This window comes from Accipiter gentilis, chromosome 31 (genome assembly GCF_929443795.1).
Source record: "Accipiter gentilis chromosome 31, bAccGen1.1, whole genome shotgun sequence".
NCBI lineage: Eukaryota > Metazoa > Chordata > Aves > Accipitriformes > Accipitridae > Astur > Astur gentilis.
Genome location: NC_064910.1, coordinates 14,771,552 through 14,793,105, shown reverse-complemented (window position 1 = coordinate 14,793,105; position 21,554 = coordinate 14,771,552). Strand labels below are relative to the sequence as shown.

Below are 21,554 nucleotides of genomic sequence, written 5' to 3'. Positions count from 1 at the left end.
TACTTTGATTATTATAATCCTTCCGCCTTGATTGGCTTCTTTACTCAGAATTTCCAAGCTGTTTGCCAGCAATAAACATACTACCTTCTTTTCCTGTTCTCATCGGCTGAAGCCAAAACTTGAAAGCTAAAAATAAAGGGGTAAGGGTTGGGAATACTGGGAGCTCTGCAAACATAAATACTACCAAACTGCTTAAATGAAAAGTGCTCTGAAATAAAAGCTGTGTGTATGGGGGCTGCTCTGTGTGCGTGTGTGTGCGCGCGCGCGCATCCCTGTAGATGAAGGAGCAGATCTTTCCACTCGGTTCTTTCCCTCTTCCAGTCTCATTGCACTGCATCTCGCTCCTTGGATAATAACGTAGATAATTCTTTCCCAAATTTGTTTATGTTCTGGATTTTATCCTGCAGCTTTTAATTAGTCACTAGGGTAAGCTTGCCCTAAGAAAGCATTTCAGGTTAAGATTTTATTTGTTCTCACTGAAGGAATATCAGCTCTGCTAACTCAGTCTTATTTTAAAGCCCAGTGTTAATAAATTCATATATTCCTTCAATCTAGTAATAGTAAGTTTTTTCCATTAATGAAGGAAGACAGGAAATTAGACATGGAAAAATATATACAAATGTCTAGGGATAGAACAGTTGATATCAAATGGGTAATAATAAAATGCCATGTGCTGAATGACTAACAACCTATAAAATTCCTCATCTTGCATGCAATAGCTAATGGCTTGTGCCATTAGATTTCGAATAGAAAGGACTGACAAATTTAATTTTACTTGTTGTAGACCTTTTTGTCCACTTAATTCCGCAAAAAGTGTATCTTACTCTTCCTCCTGGTTTTGGATTATTATTTTTACACTAAATAGCATGTAAATGGAATCTATTTTGTTTTGATATATCCTCTTCAGAATATAAACGCATTCATAAAAGAATATGAATAATGAGAGACAAGGTATGGTGTCAGTGATGGGCTGAAGGCAAGATTGTTCCTGTACAATATGACAAGCATTTTTAACAGGTTCTAATGGGGAACAGGAAACTTAAAAATGAATAAATGGAGTACATGATGTTTTAATTGTATGCTGTATATCTTATCACTAGTTAAATATAACTCAGTGTGGATTTTTTGGTGAGGAAAATATGCAACCTTCTGCTCATAAAGATGATTAAGGAGAACTGACCTACAAATCACATCTCCTAAGTTAGTGTGTCGCCAAATCAGACCGAACATAAAGAGCCTTAAATTGTAGTCCATACACTCTGATTAAACACATTATGCTTCATTATATGAGTCTTAGTTGGCAAAAATAAGCTACGTTGTTATGGAGACAGACCATGAAATTAGTTTTTGAAGAAAGATCTCAAAGTGGGTGACTTTGAGTTAAATTCACATTTTCAATTCTTTCTCCAGTACAGATTTATTTAAAAGACATTTGAATCTGCTTTGCGTCTGAAAGAAAAGGTAGATGGAATCATCCAAACCTAATTCATGTTCTGACTGCGAAAGTTAATCTGAATCATTTTATATTATCTTTTTTTTTAAAAAAAACCAACTTTGGAGAAGAGCATTGATGAGCAACTCTAATGAATTAACTGTGGTCACATGCAGTGCCTACTTCAAATCAATTCTAGTGAATAACTATAAAAATGCAGCTCAGGTTTGGTGTTTTTTTTTTCATTTTGTTTTGTTGGGGTTTTTTTTTGCACTATGTAGCATGACCTGTTTCTTATCATTTGTGTGGTTTGATCAAAGGGAACCAAATTTTGATCATGTACTTTGAATAAAGAATTGAAGAATATATGTACACATGCATTCATCTGATTTCAGAATTGCTTTACTGGAATTCTGCCAGTATAAACTAATGGAAATAAGAGTAGAATACAGTCCCTTTAACTGGGGAGACAAGATTAGTTATTTAAAATAAAATAGTTTGACATGTTGCTGCTTCTGTCTGAAGAAGTACATTGAAATTAAATGACATAAAATTCTATAGTTCCCTAAAGTAGTTGGAGCACCTAGGTAAAGAAATTAATATGCCCTGTTACACAGTTTATATCTGTATTAATCATAGCCTTTCTTTTGATCAATAATATTCTGGATTTCAAATGTCAAATAGCAGCAGTAACCTGTCAGAATTGTCCATGTTAAAATGTTCTTGTAAAGCAAAAAGTATGTTTGGTTTTAGGGCTTTTTTTTTCATTTTAGGTGAAAATATTATTTATGATAGAAATCAAACCACGTATCTAAATGAATATTTCTGCAATTCTGTCCATGTGGATTTTTATTCTTTTGCTGTTGTTCATTGGGCAAACGGTTTGTACTGACACTTTGCTTAGAGTAACACTTATATTTCAGACAATCTAGGGTAGCTGCAGATTTACAATGTTTGTTTTCCTTTGTCTTTGGAAGGGAAAGAATTGCAACCACTATAAACTATCAAGAATTTTCTTTTTGGTCATAATAAGTATAAATAATAATGCAGTTATTTTAAAGATACACAGTACAAGCAACAAGGATAAAATTTAGCAAACTGCTCTTATTATAAGTCAAATCTGTAATCATAGAAATTACTCAGAACTGAAGCAAATAAAATATTTATAGTAAAATTACAATTTTATCCAAATTGGTTTCTAAACATTTGCCTTGATCTTCAGAATCATTTGTGTGGGTATATGTTGTCTTGTCTGCTTCTCCAGTTACTATAAACTGTAATTTTCCACAAGAATAGTTGAATGTCAGTTTTGAGGAGGTCATCTAGGGAAATGATATTGAGGACAGTCTGTTTATTATAACTTCAGTCTGAATATGGGTTTATCTACAGTGGAAATGCTAGATTGAAGAGGACACAGACTGTTAATCGGCTGTGCTTAATCCCTGGCCTTTATCATTTGAATCTGTGGATGCTGAAGGAGATTGCTAACTCCTATCATAACTGGGGGAAAAAAAAAATAACAAAAAACCAAAGAGAAAAGACCCTTAATCTGGATTTCTTTCATGATAAACTTCAAAACTGTATTAATAGCAAGGCAAGATAAAAAAAACAACCAACCAGACAAAAAAAACCAGAAAACAACACGAACAAATCTTTTTTTTTTTTTTTTGCTTTGTTTAAAACCTGCTCTGTTCAGATCTAAACAGAAAATAAAATGAAAAAGATGACTTTTTGTTGTCTTTGCATGATCAATAGTAAGTGTATATATTTTACTTATTTTGGTATATGGATAGAGGGTACATTTTACACAAGTGGGTAGCTAGTCAACCACTATATATCTGTTATGGATTAACTAATGAAGTATTTAGCAACTTCAGAGGTTTGCTCACTAAAAATGCTCTGTGAGCTCGTCTCATTTGCATCACAATAAATACAGCTGAATTAACAACAAAAAGTGGTAGGCTATGATACTCATTAAGGCTGAATTGGTAGGTCATAATTTGTTCATTAGATTAGGGAAACTGAGAATATTGTCCAGGATTAGTGGTATATTTAACTGTGGGCTACCAGCAAGAAAAAAGTCTTGGGCAAGAGCAAAGAGATCAACCATGTTCTTTCTCTGGGCAGTGACATCAAGGAAAAGTATCTGCATCTTTAGACTCTGTGTCTATTTGACTAAGAAATAAAGAAAGGAAAAACTTGAACAAAGCTGATAAGCAAGATATGCTGTAGGTGATTTCTATAGCTTGTATACCGTACCACTTTTCCATATTAGTCAAATGTCTGCTTACTATGTAACTGAGTGTTTGCAGCCTTCTCCTTGTCATTGCTGTTGAATTGCAGTGTCTGTTCAACTAGGAAAAAGTCTTTTAGTCAAAATTACACTGATAAAACTTAATTGATAAAAAATTGGGTTTTTTCCCTTTTTTTGGGGGGGAGAAAAAGATAGTAGAAAGATGAGTCCCATCTTTACAATTATTTGATGGCATGGAATTAAAAAAGGTAAACTATTCAATGGCTTCTTTATTAATATGACAAATCAGGGTCCGTACATAAAAAAAGTAACATAGTGCACAAGATAGGTACAATATGGTACAACATTATTTTTGTTGAAATGTTAGTAGGAGATATTAGTAATAGTAACTTTTATTTTCCAAATAAACCTGAATTTCTATACAGTAGATGCTCCTAAACTGTATGTAGTTTCAATTCTCAGTATATGCATATCTGACATTTATCAGGTAATCTCAAAATTGCAGTTGTTCTATTATTTCTTCACTACTTTTGTAAATTTAAGTAGCTACTTAAGAAATCAAATCCAGGACTTAAGTATATAGCTTCAAGAAATTAAGAACCCAATATCTCTTGTTTACATGTTTATAGTTTTGATTCTTCCTCAAAATCTTTATTATGTGTTTTTTAAAGTCAGTTAGGATTTCTGTAATTGGTATAGCAACATAGAGTTTTACTTCTATTTTATTAGGTATTTTTAAAAGCAAACTAATTAAATTCAGTTATATTTAAAAAAATATTTTAAAACTATTTTAAAACATATTTAGGCTTCTTTTTTAATAGATGATAATGTTTGAACAGTTTCGTATTAAAAATAATGTTTGTCTGAGACACAACAGAATGTAATAAGAGTTTGTTCTCAGTTTCAAGATTGCCACAGTTTTTGTCAATGACTGGTTTATTTTTAACCTCTACCCTCTTAGTCAATTCTTTGTCGTCTTTGAAAAAATACAAATTCATTATTAAAGTTCCCTTGTTATTTAAATGCAATTCACTTTACACTGTACACAAATTATACACAGTAAGACATATCCTTTTGTAAAATGCTTGCATTGCTTTCGAAAGTGAGAAGGATTATTAGTAGATAACAATTACAATACGAAATGATAGCATTGGAATTATTGCATATAATCCCAGTTGAACATAAACTTTTTAGCGTCGGAGAGAAAATCGCTCTCCACTGTGAAAGATAAACTCCCCATTGTGTCAGAGCGCCTCAAGCCAATTCTTTCACTCTTAGGGTCCGATATATCCCCTCCTCCTAATCCAGAAATATTGCAGCATCTGTGAGAAAGAAGAAGGCATATGTCTGACTATCCTCCGCCTACCAGGATAAAGCTGTGGGTAATCCAGGCCCTTATTTTACATTCTTGCTTTTAACAGTCACAAATACCTTCTGACACCAAAGAACAGGACTCTAATCTAGATGAAATAAAGTTCTTAAATCCTTAGAGCTAAATTCAGATTTAGTTGCTGATTTCAAAATGCTGTCCTTCCCTCCAGGAGTTGCCCATTCCACAGGCACTTTACAGGATTGCACCCAAATGGCCTTTTCAGGAATTGATGTGCAGTGAAGCCTAGCGAGAAGACTCAGCATTCGATATGACATGATCTAATCTGAACAGGATTTTTGGCATGGTTTCCTAGAGTCTCATCGTTGCCTCATATTGAAAAACCTGCTAGGATGGGGGGAATGTTCTTTAAAACACGATGAATTAATGTTTCTTCCGCAAAGACAAATTAATGTTATCATCCTTTTAGTCAAAGAACAGCGCCTTTGGAGTTGCAGAGGCTGTGCCATTTGGCTCAGTGACGCAAAAGAAACAGTCTTCAGTCATGTGGGTCGTGAGACAGATCAGATAGGCAATTTTCCTTTATTCTGCCCATTGACTCCCACTTGTCTCTTCAGGGTGTTTTTTGGGGTTTTTTTAGGCCTGTTTTGTGGTTTTTTTTAAACGTAGTTTTTCTCTGCACTCCTGCAAAACATGTCTTTGTACGCTGCTGCTTTTCACTATGCGTTGTCTTGTTTTCTGACAAAACACAAATCAACAGGACACCTAGTAAGAGGGAGACGGTGCCTCTCCTTTGTCCTAGGGCAGCGCAGTGGGACCTCGGCAGACGTCGGAGTAGTGGATCGTGTGGAATATGGTTGGATCTCAGCAGTGGCATGGCTATACCATTTGTATGAGCTTTGATTTCCTGTTAAGGCTTTGTGATCTCACTGATCTTCCTCCAGGGTTTTTTTACATAGGTCAGAAGGTTTTGAAAGTTATTTGTATCTTTTCCTTCAAATTTGGCTCAGTTTCCCTTCCTTAGCACGTTAATTGCAGCTTCAGACAAAATCGACGCTGAGTAGCTCAACTAACTCACAAGGCTCATGAATCAGTCCGCATCTGTGGAAACACTTCAAGGAATTGTCCCCACATCAATGTGATAGTCATAGGTAGTGTGTGAACCAGGCGAATTTGCCATTCTGTTCTAGAAGTGTTTAGGTATTTAAAAAATAAATGCACACAAATTTGAAATAAGGCCAATGGTCATCATTTGCTCCTCAGAATTCCTGACAAAATTGTTGACAACTGAAATGAAGACAAAAATTTCTCCTGAACATAATAGCTTTTTTGCACAGCACTTTGGTTTGTCATCCTTTTTAAAGTGCAAGAATATCGCCAGCATTTAAGTCTTTACGTCAGTGCTTCTTGCTTATGATACTAGATAAAATTCTCAGAATGGCATATAATCAATTACATATGCTCACATTTTGTGATAGTGTTAGTTGAATATATTAGTTGTTGTCCAAATAGAAAAAAGAATGTTAAAGATAGCATATTTAAATTGTGTTGGTGATATTGTCGTCACCTGAGGGAATATGGATGAACGATGAACTTATATTCTTAGGGTTTAGGGCTTTTTTAATCTGGACGTGGCTCCTGGTACCCAAAGAGACAAACAATAAGAAATAATTATTATAAAACCATGAAAATGAACTAATGCTTACAGCTATCTGGTGCTGATGTGTTAAAAATCCATTACAGAAGTGTTATAATAAAAGGAAAATTTGTCTTTTACAGTTCTTGCTGTAGGCAAACTTATAGTGAAGAATAAATGTACTTGCAATGCTAAGCCAAATTCCTACACTATATATAGGGAATTTTAGTCACAAATAGAATTTCTGGTGCCTCGTTCCAAAATGCTTATTATTGCTGGGTTGGTAAATGGATTTTTAATTGACAGGGTGTGACATATTTAATCTAATGGAGAGAAATTACTTTGTGCTGACTCAAATGACTATCCGATTAATCACTGGTAATGTTTACAAGCCATCATAGCTGGGAATCATGGATACATTGTTTGATTTATTAAATATGCAGTAGGGCAAATGAAAATCCAATCCAAATATATACATTTCATCCCCTTGCAAATAAATTAGAATCAAATTACCTTTTATGTGGTATTTTTAGTGTGGCTAGGAAATTTCAGAGAGTAATTCTGCATTTGTAATACTACCCCAATGGTTAGGCTTTCGCTTGCTTTTCATGCTTTATTCAGCCAGAAGAGGGAGCACAAGTTACCAGCAAACTAATTTTTTCTGTCTCTCGACATCGAGAGCGCCACGAATGATGCTGGTGAATACAGTAGTAAAACATGCAAACAGGTGCTGGTTTATGCCCTTTAAACAGGTAGGAAGGGATCCCATCCACCTTTCCCAAGCTGAAAATTAATAACATTGTAAGTGTTGGTTCTGGTTTTGTGGGTTGAGGAATTTTTCTATGGAATAAAACCTGTCCAAGCAAAACATGCACTCACACTGACAAATTTACAGAAAACTGATTTATCATTATAAAATAATAAAGGTTCAGATGAGAAGCACACTGAGGATGCACCAGTTTCTAATTGAATAGCAAATAATAATGCTTGCTTTGAACTTCTTGCAAGGCATTCGATGGCAGAATGGATTCTAAAGTAGAGAATTTGATCTGTTTGGCTATGGTGAGTTAGTAGAAACATTCCTCTGTAAAAAGGAATAATTTTGTCCTTCTAATTTATAACCTCAACTTAAGACAGAGGCAGAATTTTTTTTCGGTTAATGCCATTGACTCTCCATTTTCTGTATTATAGAGCTGAATCATGCAAAATGCCAAATTCATTTTGCATCCTCTTCTTTCATGGAGACAAGAATGTTAAGCATGCTGAAATTTCATCCTCGCTGACAGTACAAAGTGTTTAAAGTTTTTCTTATCATCATGTTGGAGTAACAGTATAACTAAGTTGTATTGAGTCATCCAAAGTGCCAAATTACAAAAATTGTAGAGGGCTTCTCCTCCAAAATAGCTTGTTTCCAGTCATGATGTATCTCATTCAAAAGGACTGGTACGTTTATGGTCTTGCTGATTTGAGATGCTTTTATTATCAGGACTCCCTCTACCTAAACAGTAGATCTTGTGCTGCCTCCAGGGAATAGGAGCAATAGGCTGAGTTGGGGTTGATGACTAGGGTGTGTCCTTGGGACTTGTATCAAATCAGATGTTTACTGATGATGCGTAAACCCATCCATATGGAATAACTGCTCTGCTTTGTCACTAACTTTTACCTGTACATTTAGTGAAAGAAAATGACACAAACTTTGTACAGAAAAGACCAGCTTAGTATGACAGTCTCTCAGTGGGAATATTTTAATGAAAACAGATCAAAGAGAGGACTTAATACAAGTAAATGCAGTAATGTGAACTTAAAAAAAACAAGAGAAGTTTCTAAAAAGCATGCTGGATGGTTTATTCTTTATTTTTATTATCAAGGGATTATCTATAATACCTTCAGTCTTATTCCTGGAACTAAAACATAGTAGATGGATTGAATAGGTAAACTTTTATTCTTAACTGTAGTCATTTTCACAATAAACCACCAAGGGATGTTCAAGCCATATTTCTTTTCTCTTTATTCAGGTTCACTATTCATTGCAACCACTTGTAGTTACTGAGTTTTGCCACCGTCTCTGCTCACGTTGTAAGTGAATACCTTTGCTCACCTTACAAATGAATATCATAAAATAGATGTAGCCTCAGTTTCCATCTCCACAGAAGGTATTATCCAGATATTTTTCATTATCTCTTGTTTTACCGGAGTTACACACGAGAAACAGAAAAAGGTGAGGAAACAGTAGCTATGGCTCTTAAATAATTTTTGGAAGGGAGACAGCTAAGGAATAGCTGGAGCAGAAAATTAGCTATGCAGTGGGTGTGAATGGATCGGATGAAGAGAGAAAGCCTGATTCTCTCTCATGTCTGAATCCTTCTGTACTGGATTCGTTCAGTGGGCCACTCAGCCTGGCAAGCTGCATTTGGCCTCCAGGGCGGTACACGAACATCTTACAAAGTCTACAGTGCTGCGTTAGAGTTTTCTTTAATTTAGTTTTTGTTGTTGTTTTCATTTTTCAGTTTTAGCTGAACAGCTCTTGCTTGCATTTTCGTTGTCATCATGAAATGCTTGTCCCACACCCCATTGTATAAATACACTCGGCAGGTATTTTGGATGTTGCAAGACTCGGGGCGGGGGGGATAAAGTTCAGATATTGAAAGTGTCAGTTCTCTAAATGCATACAGTGACCTGCAAAAATGCCTAAGCATCTAAGAAGCCAGGGAAAGATCTCCATCATGTAACACTTCTCTTGCTTTAGTTCAACCAGTCATTTTTATCTTTTAGCACCTTTGAAAATGTGGCCTGTAATAATAAAGATAATTTTCTATTATTCTTAAATAATTGAAGAAGTTAGTGAGTGATGGTAAGTTTAGAAGGTACTAGCATGTATCAGGTTTTAAAAATATTATGAAATTAATATTTATGCCATTTGTGAGTGCTGCTTCCAGATGTGTTATTTCTTAATATTGTATCAAGCTTCTAAATGCATGCTATTTTACCATGCTTGTTTTGCATAATATCTAACACATAAATAAGGATGGTATAGTGTTGGGATTAACTGACTTCTTTCAAAATACAAATAGATAGGTTTTGGATTTGCTTGTCTGTATTAGTTTTTTTCTCTTGTGATCTTTTTCCCGCTTTGCCTCAATAGAAATGATAAGATAGTCACTGTTAGCTCCTAAAACCAGATGATGAAACAGTTATTTCTGTATTACAGGTGGAGCTAGTTTAACAGATGTTTTTCTTCATGGGGTACTTAGTGAATGTGTTATTTTACCACAAATAGCTTTTTATTTTTCTGTTTTGTAACTGTTTCTTTTGTAAGCATTACTTGACACCACAAGCACCTACTAAATTTACCTTCCAATTTCTCCATTTCATGTACAGGTTTACTACAGATTTCTTGTTTAATACAGAGATGTGAAGCAAAATTGCCACTGTTTTTCTTCCTTTTATTATCTACCAAACGTATTGATAAGGTATGTGGTGGTATGAGGGCATTTCTAACAGAAAGAGTTGTGAGAGAAACTATCCGCTGCGTTTGTGCCTTGGTTGTCCATTTAGAAAATGAGGATCATACTGATCTTCTTCGATAGGGTTAGAAACGACCGCAAGAAGGAAATGCCTTTATGTGGTAAAAGGCTCAAGTTACTTCCTATATAGTTACAACCTAAAAGACTATATTCTTACCTTTATTTGTATGCATAGTTTTTTCTAGGCTCTATCTTATTCACCTCTGTGACCCATTTACTGGCAACACTTTGCATGTCATGGCATTGTATTGTAACCTCTAAGCAAAACTCTGGAAGGTCTAAAGGGCAATAGATTTGGGAGCCATTGTACCAGGATGATTTTAAGAGATTCAGTACAGAAGTTTAAAACTAGGGCATCTAAAAGATGATGTGACTAATTTGCTGATAGAACAGTGAAGCCTTGGTATCAAAATTTACATTCAATTCTTTACTCTCATTCTTCACAAAGTAGTCAGAAATGAGATGGCAGATAGAATTTTTCCAAGAGATAAAAGACGTATAGGAAATAAGACTTACACCAGAAGAGGATCCTAAGGCATTCAAATACTGAAAGATGGGAAAAACTTCGTGTTTGGATAAGGCATATAAGCTGCCAGTGTAAAGTATTTAAACTCAGAAGGGATCAGATAAATTACCAATGAATGAAAAAAAGCTTTTACTAATATGTGATGCATAGTTAATAGGTTTCTCTCATAAAGCTTACCAAAAGCATGAAGTCAGAAATGGATTTTGGAAGGAAGTATGCTGTTTGCAGATGCAACATAATGGCCTGGAATGTTTCTGTGAGTCCTTTAATTTTCTTCATTACCACTCAACTAATAAAGAAATTACTCCTGAGTACAGTATAAAGTGTTTGCTCTAGCAGATCTGCCAGCTGGCTGTGACCTAGTTGGCATAACCCTTGTAGATCATTCTGAAATGAATACTTTGCATGACCTATAAACACCCTTCTGAGACTGGACCTAAGGGATATGTACTTGTACGCTGGGTCCAGCACTTCAGGACTGCCAGAGGCATTCTTTATGCACAGAACTTGTTTAGTGCCCACACTCAGCGAAGACTGTGTAGCCCAAAGACCCTAACCTGTGCTGACTATTTTCACTTTCTTGTGGCTGTTAAACAACCCTTACAGGGAGCAACCAACTACTTTTGTTTTCAGAGCTTAATTCATCAAAGACATTGTATTCTTTTTGCATGCAGCACACTTACTTTGTGTAGAACTAGAAAATGTTGGGTTTTACATAATCCAAGAGGTGTTTATTACTAGAAAATACCGTACATTTCCCAGGTTCCCACTCCCTTAATACAGCATTTGGGCATGTATTCCCTAGCTTGCTTTCTCTGACCAGTTAGATCTAACCTTGTCTGTAACCTTGATTTAATTTCAAAGTCTAAATGGTTCCATGGCGCACATGTTCCTTCTCTACTGACGGGCACATTGCTCTGTCTTCCCCACAACTAAGAATGACTGAAAAGAGTTTTAGGCACAACAGGGCTATTGCAGTATAAGAGAGAGCTACTTGAGTTAACTATGCACACATTCTTAGTCTACTACAAATGCCCTGACTTTTAATCTAGATGAAAAAAAGAGTTAATGAAGGATGCTTAACCTAATGCATTTTCTCCTATGTTTGTTCTGAGTTTAAGGACACATACTATGAACAGCCACAGTTTATCTAATGTGTTGTAATGGTAATGATTCACACCCTGAGAATTTAAACACGTCAGTTCCAGTAATCAAGATGACATATGAATACGTAATTAGTAAATTTATCCTAGTTGTTGTATCTGAAGGTAATGTGAACTTCAGCTGAAAAAGAATAAAATAGCAAGGGCTAGCACCCTGTAAGTTCATCAGCATAAACCAAGGGTGATTCCTCCCACTCTCACACAACATATTATAGATCAAGTGAATTAACAATTTTTTCTATTTTTTTATCAATAATACGAATTTGGTCATTTGGAAACCACAGATAGATTGTAACTGTGATTTGCTATGTGTTTTTTGGTGGGAATTTTGAGACCAGAATTTATTAGCGCTTTTTTTTTATCAATGCAAAGAGTGACATACTCCTGCAGTCTTGATGTCACTCACTTACAGCCTGCTATAGTTCCTGCAGATTATGAAGAAAGATTTTTAGAAGCCTTTTGTATTGTTTTCCAACAGTTGTTTGAAAAGTTGTTGGCTTGCCTATAGCCCAGAAAGTATGTACACTCTTGTGAATTTTTCATAAACAATGAAAAAGCACTAACCTTTTTGCCTGATAATTGCTTTGAAAATTGCTTTCATTTTTGATTGGTATTTCCTGCAAAATTACCTGTATGCTCTGATAATTTGCATTACACTTCAGCACTCCCTATTGTGCAATTGAATTGGGTAAAGGAGCTAAGGACAAACTACATTTTTGCTGAAATTTACATTCCATAGGTATAGTTGCTGGCCACAGAAATGAGTAAAAAAATATAAAGTGTTCCTTTATTCTCTGAACAGAGCTGTAGGTGCTGTAGGTTGGATGAAATTAGTTTTAGGAAGCTGGTAGGCCTCTCGATTTTCCCCTGAAACTAAAACTATTGAGCACAACCTTATCATTTTAGGGAGGAGTTGTATGCTCTGTCAGATATAATAGAAGCACTGTATTTGTTTTCTTAAGTTCAGCAGGCAGTAGGTTGGATCTTGCCCAGTCTGCTGTCAGAACACCCAGTAAAGGAATATCTGACAGCAGCCAAGTCACACAGTGTGCCCAAGTTAAATACTTGGGCTTAACTATGGAGAAAGCTGAGTACGTTTGGGGAGCAATCCAGAGCTCTAGCGAAGTGGGGAACTGCCAACAGTTAGCAAATGGCCATGACAGTATATTTCTCTAGTTCGGACCTTGCTGAGCAGGCCTGACTTGCTGAAGGAGGAAGCAGCAGCAACCGCCAAAAAAAGTCACTGATTTTTACAGTCACTGGGATGCCTGGCCTGAATTCCTACCAGCCCAAAGAGTGCGCAGAGAGCATTGCTCATCCGCTCTGGTGAGACTGGGCCAGGGCAAAGTAGATCTAAGCTGGTAAAGACAACCTACCTTTTCCCAGAAATAACAACAGTACAGATTCCAAAGGATAAACAGTTAAAAAAAGTTGTGATGGGATACAGACATGTCATTATGATCTTTCCTACTTTCATTTTTTTCCTGAATAGCACAGCATCTTCACTATTTCTTAGCTATGCTCCCTTTAATAGATCTATCTTCTGCTTTCTCTGCAAAGAAGGTACTTTTCCATATCAACCTTTATATTTTTATTTTCTCCTTTTGGACTTTTATTCACAGGTCTGAATAGGCTTATTTGGTAGTTCTTTTTTCATCTTTTAGTGTAGGCCAAAAGCAGTCCTTTGCTTAGTCATAAGTGTATTCATCTTTTCTAGAAAACTCCTAATCTGTACTATGATTATGTTGAGATGTCTTCTCAGGGTTTTATGTGCACAGAGACTGGTTTTGGAGCAAGCCGTGCCACAGGCCAACATAGACTTGTAAAGAATTTGCGTCATACTTTAAAAGTTTAATTATACTGCAATAAATGGAAATGAGGTCCAAGCAGTTTTTTCTATTAGGTTAAATGTATTCATTTCAAAAGCAGTTAAAATGAAAATAATAGCGCTGTACTTTGTTGCACACAATGGCTGCCTTCTATCAGTTGCACATCAGCAGCCACCTATTCATCCTTTTCTCTACTGTTTCTAACTATCCAGATGGATGTTCCTGTTTAAAAAAGGAGAAAAAAAAAAAAAAAAAGAAAAAAATCAAGTTTTTTTCATTATCACTTCTAATTGCCTACTTACCTATTGCACAATTACAGCACTGCCTTCACTGGAGGTTTTGATGTGAGCCTGTATGCTTGAGCCTTCACTGGACTGCTAAAGAAACACGAACTTACACCCTTACAAAACTGATAACTTCCTTAGTTAACATCGGTTAGCTTAGTAATTCTTTGTTTATTTCTTTTACCTCCATTTCTTCAAGCACAGGCATGTAAGTAACTGGAAATAAGTATTTGGAAATAAAATGCAAGTGTCATTTTATTGTTTCAAGTATCTTCACTATAAGAAAGAAATTCCACTCTTTAATCTGACTCAGTACAGTCATACTTATGTTCTTTTGCTGTACCCATCCTGTGGATAAATAGAATATTTCTGTCTTTAGAGCTGTCAGCATAGCACATTCATTAAATAAATAGGTTTAAGCCTTTTAAATTAGCAGACTAACAGCCTCAAAGCCTGCAGAGTGGGATCCAAGTTGTATGGCAGTTTAGCTGGCTTTTAGGAAGGCTTTTCTATAATTTAATTTATTCTGTCATTTTTTTAATGAATTCTTCAATTTGCTGTGTTTGGATATAAATAAAATTTCTCTTTTTAACCCTCCCCCCCGATTATTTTCTGCTTAACCAACCACAGAGCATACCATGCTGGTACTGATCTTTTTTGTTGACAATGGTAGGTCTAAATTTAGCTTCACAATAAGCAGAATAAACTCCAGGTAGGAAGTCCTTGTTTTAAGTGTACATATTGACAATAATTAGTATATTCCAATAATTAGTATATTAGTAGCCATGTGACTTGTCAGATATATGTTCCAATTTGATATACTTGGAAGCTACTGCATTTATTTAAACATTATTCTTTTATTTTCTAGTCATCATTATTTTAGTAGTTAATTATTGTGAAATACAATAACAATTGTTTCAGTTGGTATTTTCAATCTCAATATCTTTTAGGACACTGATCAGAGCTCACGTTTTTAAAAATTATGTAAGACTGAAGAATGCAGAAAAGGGCTACTTAAGAGCCAGAGACAATGCCTCACAGCAAAAGATTTAAAGTACTCAATCTGTTTAGGTTATCAAAAAGAAGATTGCTAGTGACTTGATTACAGTGTTTAAGTACCTGCATGGGGAGAAAATAGCAAGTACTAAGAGACTCTTTAATATAACAGAAAAGGCATAACAAGCACCAAGGGCTAAGATTTTGAAGTAAGACTACTTGAAATATTTCAAGCATCTCTATATTATATTATATTATATTATATTATATTTTATTTTTTATCAGTAAGGGCAATTCAATCTTGTAACAAAATCCTAATGAAAGTCAAAAGTAGTTATTCATATCAGGAATGTATCTGTCTATGGTGTGCATTAGTGTAATGCAAGTCATTGGGTTCACAGGGTTTCGTAATGTAAAATATAAAACTAAAGACTTCATGAATATGTTGAGTTAGATTTTGTATTAAAAACGTGAAGAAGCTTTAGAAGCACGTTTTTAGTATCTTTTTTTCTATGATTTGGAAAATGTTTGTTAGATGGCTAACATCACCTTCCTGTTACCAGTCTGGCTAGACAATTTAGTCCTACCAGAGGTTTTCAGCTGGGCTGTGGGAAGCGTGTGTGGGACTGCACAATTGGCATTTGGCAGGCTCAGAGGGGAAGTCTACCTGTGACCATACATTATTGTTGGTTTTGTTGCTTTGTCCACTCAGCTTCATTTCTTGGAAATACATGCGATGTATTTCTTTTACTGGCAGGGTCAAAGCAGCATGTGTGGAATTAATTGAAATTAATAATATCGGAGTAGAAGAAAAGGCGGTGTTGTACAGAGTGAAGTTTCATTCTGTGCTAAGACCATATTGTTTCAAAGTATATCAAATAAATCCTAAGTCTAATGGATCCTAGAAATGGTGATTTAATTGTGTTGTTATTGATGCATATGCAGATTCCAGAGGTATTTTGCCAATGGTGTGGGTTTGCCTAAGGAAACCTGTTTTTTTAGAAGTTAAATAGTGGACTTGTAAAATGGGAGAAATATTTTTTGGTTTGTATTTTATTTACAGCTTTGCCACCAAGGGGCAAAGCCCCTTTGTTGCATTGTGCACATTTATAATATGAACTATGTTGTAGCCTTTAGGCTAATAGGAAGTTTAAAAGCAAATATTCTCAGACTTTTAACATTTTTTCTGGGGTGGATTCAGGTAAGCGGTGAACAGAAGAGAAGTGGATTCTCTTTCATTCACAATCAACATTTAAGGTGTTTATCTAGAGTATGGCAGGCAATCCATCTGTTGTCTCTGCGAAGGGAACATGAAGCCGTGCATTCCTCTCAAGAGGAAAGTGCTTCAGCCACCATACAATGGGGTATTCCAGAGTGGCTTTTCTTAGCCATTTCCATCTTGAGGGCATCAGATTGTTGAATGTTTGTTGGTCTAGACGGCATCATAGAAAGGGTTGTTCAGGTGCTGTTGAGGGAGGAAGACGTCTGGTTTCTAATTCTTTCTTCTGGAATACTTAACCTATTGTTAGCTCTAGGTGTGGGAAATGAATCTACCTCAACAAGAAAGTTTGAAGTTTGGAAGAAATAGAGTAAATACTTCAGTATAAAGCATATTGGTTACAAAAGCAGCTAAAATGAATTTCTCTTTCTTTTAAACGTCTTTTGACACTGTCAAATTCTTCCTCAAGTCCTCTATTTTTTTCTGTCTTGCCACTTTTAAGATAGAATCTCTTTCTTGACACCTTTGTTGGAATACAAGTAAATTTCACGTCATTCAGTTCTCACTGGATTTCTCATTAAATCTTGTTTCCTTTTTTTTTTTTTTTTTTAATAATAAGACTTTCTTTCTTCCCTGGCAATTTTCACTGTGCAAGTTTTATGCTTTACTCCAGCCTAATACAACAAATATTTAATGCATTTTCACCCCTCCATTGTGTGGATAGTATTGTTTCTTTGCTGCCAACAGCTTTCGTGTGGGCCACCAATGCTGAACTGTGTGACCAAAACACTACTACCACTGTGTATAGTAAGAAAAACATAAACCCAAAAGAAAATCACAAGAACGTTTTCATAATATAAGTTAGAACTAGCTTTTAATTTGGTCCTGTGGAATCAACATATCTTAATTTATATATATTAACAGATCACATTCATAAGAACAGAGAACTGGGCCCTTTTCCCTGCCTCTGCCCTGCCTTCTCTGGTATTTAGTGTTCAGAGAGCTCTCACATAGTAATAATAAGTAATGATCATTTGGGTGCAAAAAAATTAATACTGGTTTCTTAGGCATTTGTACCTTTGGGCACCTATTAAATCCCTGTGACTCCCTGCCTTTCACAATATTCCCAGATCTTTCCATGTCCCATGTAGCAATTCAAGGCAGCAAGAGCTGACATCATTTTGCGTAGTCCTAACCAGCTGGGCTTTACTGGTTAATATGGTCATGCTGGTTGGGCTGCCAGTTGTTGTAGTAGACAAGGTATAGTTCCTGAGTCAAGCCTTACTTTTCTCAGAGGCAACGTTAGTTTGGATCTCTGCTATTGAGACTGCAGATGTTTCTTGCAAAACTTTTAGCAACATAAGGCATTGAAATTAAAGCTGAAATTAATTAACAGTGTAATTATTTGTAGAGAAGAGAGACATAATTCCAGGAGGCTCATTGGCCTACGAAACCAAGTAAAACATGTAATTGCAAAATAAATCTTACAGTCTTTCTCAGAAAAATTCTAGATCAGCTATGCATATGGCCGTCACAAAACTGAAGACCTTCCATCCTGGTTGTCATGGGATGTTTCAAACCAATTTGTGTAATTAATAAGCTTGATAAAAGAGTTGTTATTTGTAAATAACATATGTACTCTATTATAAAAAAAAATACCAGGAAATTGTCAATATGCATAGAATACAGGGTAGTATAGGTTAGCATGAGTAACGTAACAGAGAGCCGCACAACTCCCATAGACCAAATTTACTGTTTGACTGTGAAGTAAGAACAGCAGTATCAGATGAATAACAACATGAGATAAGAGAAGAGAGCCAAAGGGACTCTTGCTTTCTCTTCTAGAACCTTAATTAAAGCAGCAGAGTATAATATTTTGCATAGAAAAGAGATTTAATGATGCAGTTAGAATAAGAAAATAGTTCATGACTTTCTGTATGAGAAATCTACTCTGATCTAAGGATAAATCCTTGTTAAATTTTGGACTGAAAGTTTGTTTACCATTACCTATTTCAGTACAAAGGTATGACATAACCAGTGTTTTCTTATTATTATGTTGTTCTTGACCAAACTGAACACAGCGATAGTCCTAATGATGTAACTTTATGTCAGATACTTTGGAAAATTCATTTTAGCTATGTTGCATTTTCAGAGATCTTTTTGTAGCAAGTACCCAGCATTACGAAAAGAGAAAAATGAAAACCATTGTGGGGATACCAGCTTCCTTTAAAGCTTGCCAGGATGGTAACTGTACAAGTGTTCGTCTCAATTGTTGCAGGTGTTTCCACAGAAATCAACGCTGGTCAAAGTTGGATGAAGTAGGACACTCTGGATTTGCAGGAGGGTGTACTGAAGGTGTGTCCTTCATGCCTGTGTGGCACCCTTCCCTGTTCTTTAATTGTATCTCTAACTGGATGTAGAATTCGCTTTTTTGTTGTTACCCAAGAATATGTATCAGAAAGTCTGCGATTTCCTCAGACTTCGCAACATTAGAAATTAAGAACCTGTGAGACCCCACACGAAGCCTGCACGTGAAGTCCTCAAGACAAGTCAGCCGTGGTGGAAAGCTTCGCGACAGCAGACGTGCTCGCTGCAAAGTGGGGATGGGTGGTTCAGGGCAGGAGGCAGTGGACGTGCACCCCAGGCCGGAGCCTTTCGCCACAGACCACCTTGCGGAACCCTTTCCGAGGTACGGCCTGGTGCCGGTGGTGCGTGAGGTTATAATCACAGCAAGGGATTGTGAGGCCAGGATGACTGTCACCGGCAGTTATCGGAAGGGCACGGCATTTGGGACTTCACTGGGCTGGAGCTGTCTGAAAATAATACGGATAAATAAATGGTGTGTTTACTCTGAGGAACAGGAGTAGAACAGTACAGATGAGGTGAATTCAAACGCATTAGCTGATATTTTGATGGTGCCTTTTCAGTCACGTTGAATTATTTTAGCTCAGTTTGCGCAACTGTATGTTTTTTGGTTTTTTTTTTTTTTTTTTTTTTTTTGCCTTTGAAGACAATTCAAGTAAAAGGTGCCTAAAGTAGAGTTTATCAATTTTTATTTGGAAATCTAAATTGTAGTGCAAGTTTAGGCTTCTGAACTATATTTGTCTATGACTAAATTTTTGTAATAATGCAGCTTGTTTTTACAAGGGAAGGAGAGGAACTAACCTGCTTTAATTTGGAATTTTCTTCTTCATAATAATTAGAAAAAGTAATATTTCATTGAATGAAATAAACCAAATGATAACTTAATTTCTTGTAAATAGTAGTCATTAACTTGGGCAGTATTGGAGAGTCATTAGAAACCGATTACTCTGTGTGCAGGTATTCATTTAAACTAATACTACATTTACCTCAGTTGTTCCTTGACAAAGAAAGCCATTATTGCACCACTGTATTGTTTCATTAAACTGTAACAAAAATTGTACATTTGTAATGCTGTGATAAAAAGGGGGTTTTCGCCCACAAAATTTTTTTTTCTTATGTAAACATTGCTATTGCTAGTACCAAATTCCTGATAAATGTTCAAAGCAGATGCCATCAAAAAAGAGAAGGATCTGTTTGTTAGTTGGAGAATTTAAATGTCTTAATTTTGTTTAAAGAGGCTACTTTAATAATCAAGTGAAATTATATATATATATAAAAAAAATTATATATATATATATAAAAGCAGCCCTTAGACATACAAGGTGTTTCAGAGTGAATATAATACAGATGAGGTTCAGCTACTAGAGGCAAAGACTTGAGAGAATATTGTCACTATAAAATTCAATACTGTTTTAAATATTCCTATGCTTACCCTAAGCTTGTCCCAAATAAACTTATGTATCTACAGTGTGTAGTGCTGTGTGGGGAACGTAATGAGTTGCTCCACCTAAACTAAGCGTTCTTGCCACTTACCAGAGCTAATTAGCTTGAGTAGGCAGAATGTGATATAGTTTTTCTGCTTCTAGTTGCCAGTAAGCCTGTTTGGTGCTACCTCAGGGATCTCTCTACACTGCTACTTCACACACTGCAGACAATCTCTTAGGGACTCATTAAAGCCATTTTATTTTTCCCCGTATTTGAAACTTCTGTGTGTTGCCTTGATTATGTATTTATTAATGGAAACTTCTTTATTTTACATGTACGTTACTCTTCTGAAAGCTGCATTTTAGTATTACATTTCAAAGTTTTTTTCAGTTTTCTATCTAATCAATGCTTTACCACTTGGTGATGTAATCTGTAGGGTTGGGTGGTTTTTCTTTAAGCAATAGGCTGGACAGCAGAAACTGTGTTTACAAAAGAATTGTAGACACACGTTTTAGAACCAAACTACTTTGTGAGGGCTCATAAATCCTGCCTATCACTGGTGGCATAAGTTGTTTCCTGGAGAGGCAGGCTTCTGCTCTCTAGTACCCACCGAGGCTCAGTTTTGGGTTTTTTTAGGGGCCTAAGTTAGGTTTTGAATGTCAAATTTTTTACAGCCTCTGAGTATATGTAGATAAGTAGGGCTTAGTTCTCTGCTCCCTAGTTCTCTGTTCTTTTTCTGGAACTGCACAATAAGTATTTACTTCTGTGAGTATTACATTGATTTCAGGCTATTCCTAGTAATTTAACATGTAGTTCATGGAAGGAGAGCAGAAATCTCACTTTGAGTTTAATTAGGGATTAAACCATCTTCACAAAGACAGAGTCATTGATGCGTGCAGGAAAAAAAAACTACAAAAGAGTTGAGGATGTGAAATCTGAAGCCTGGACTTGGAGCTGCTCCTGGTTGTCACATTTATTACATTAGCTATAAACGGGAGAAGGCAAGCACAATTTCCTTAACTGGGGATTGACATGCATCACAGGATCTACAAGATCTAACGATATGCAGTTTACTTTCTCTGAGCAAATTTAAACCTCACATCTGGATTTTGGTCAGAAGCTGTATAGCTGTTCAGGATGCTTTGAAAAAATGATGAAAATGTCATTATGTATGCTTTGTTTCTTATTTTAATTAATCTGTTTCTTTGCTGATATTCTTCATTTCTTCTCGTGAAATTAATATTTTGCCGGTTTCCTGTTCATTTCAATGAGTAGTTCATGTATCTTGTGCGTGGATTTCTGACTTTTCTTGCTCTCTGACTCTTTCTGATGCCTTTGAACATAGTATAAAGCACCTAAAATATTCCACTATGACCATTTATTCTGAAGTTTGCTTGAATGGTTACCTTTCTTGTTCCTCTAGTGTTTCTGATAGGCTATTGGATTCCTGTTCAATTCCTGCCCCCCAGGCATTACAACTACGTTATATGATATTAGATGTAGCCAGGTTATTCAATTGTGTGTGCCACATATGGACTTTGATTAAGTTGTCCTGGATTTTCGAAAGTAAAC

The 21,554-nt window shown here is 35.8% G+C and overlaps 1 protein-coding gene across 8 annotated transcripts in view; it reads left to right on the top strand.

Annotated features, from left to right (window-relative positions):
* NLGN4X (neuroligin 4 X-linked) overlaps positions 1 to 21,554 on the top strand; it is a 185,575-nt gene that overhangs the window by 57,298 nt on the left and 106,723 nt on the right. The gene's annotated exons all lie outside the window — the stretch shown is intronic.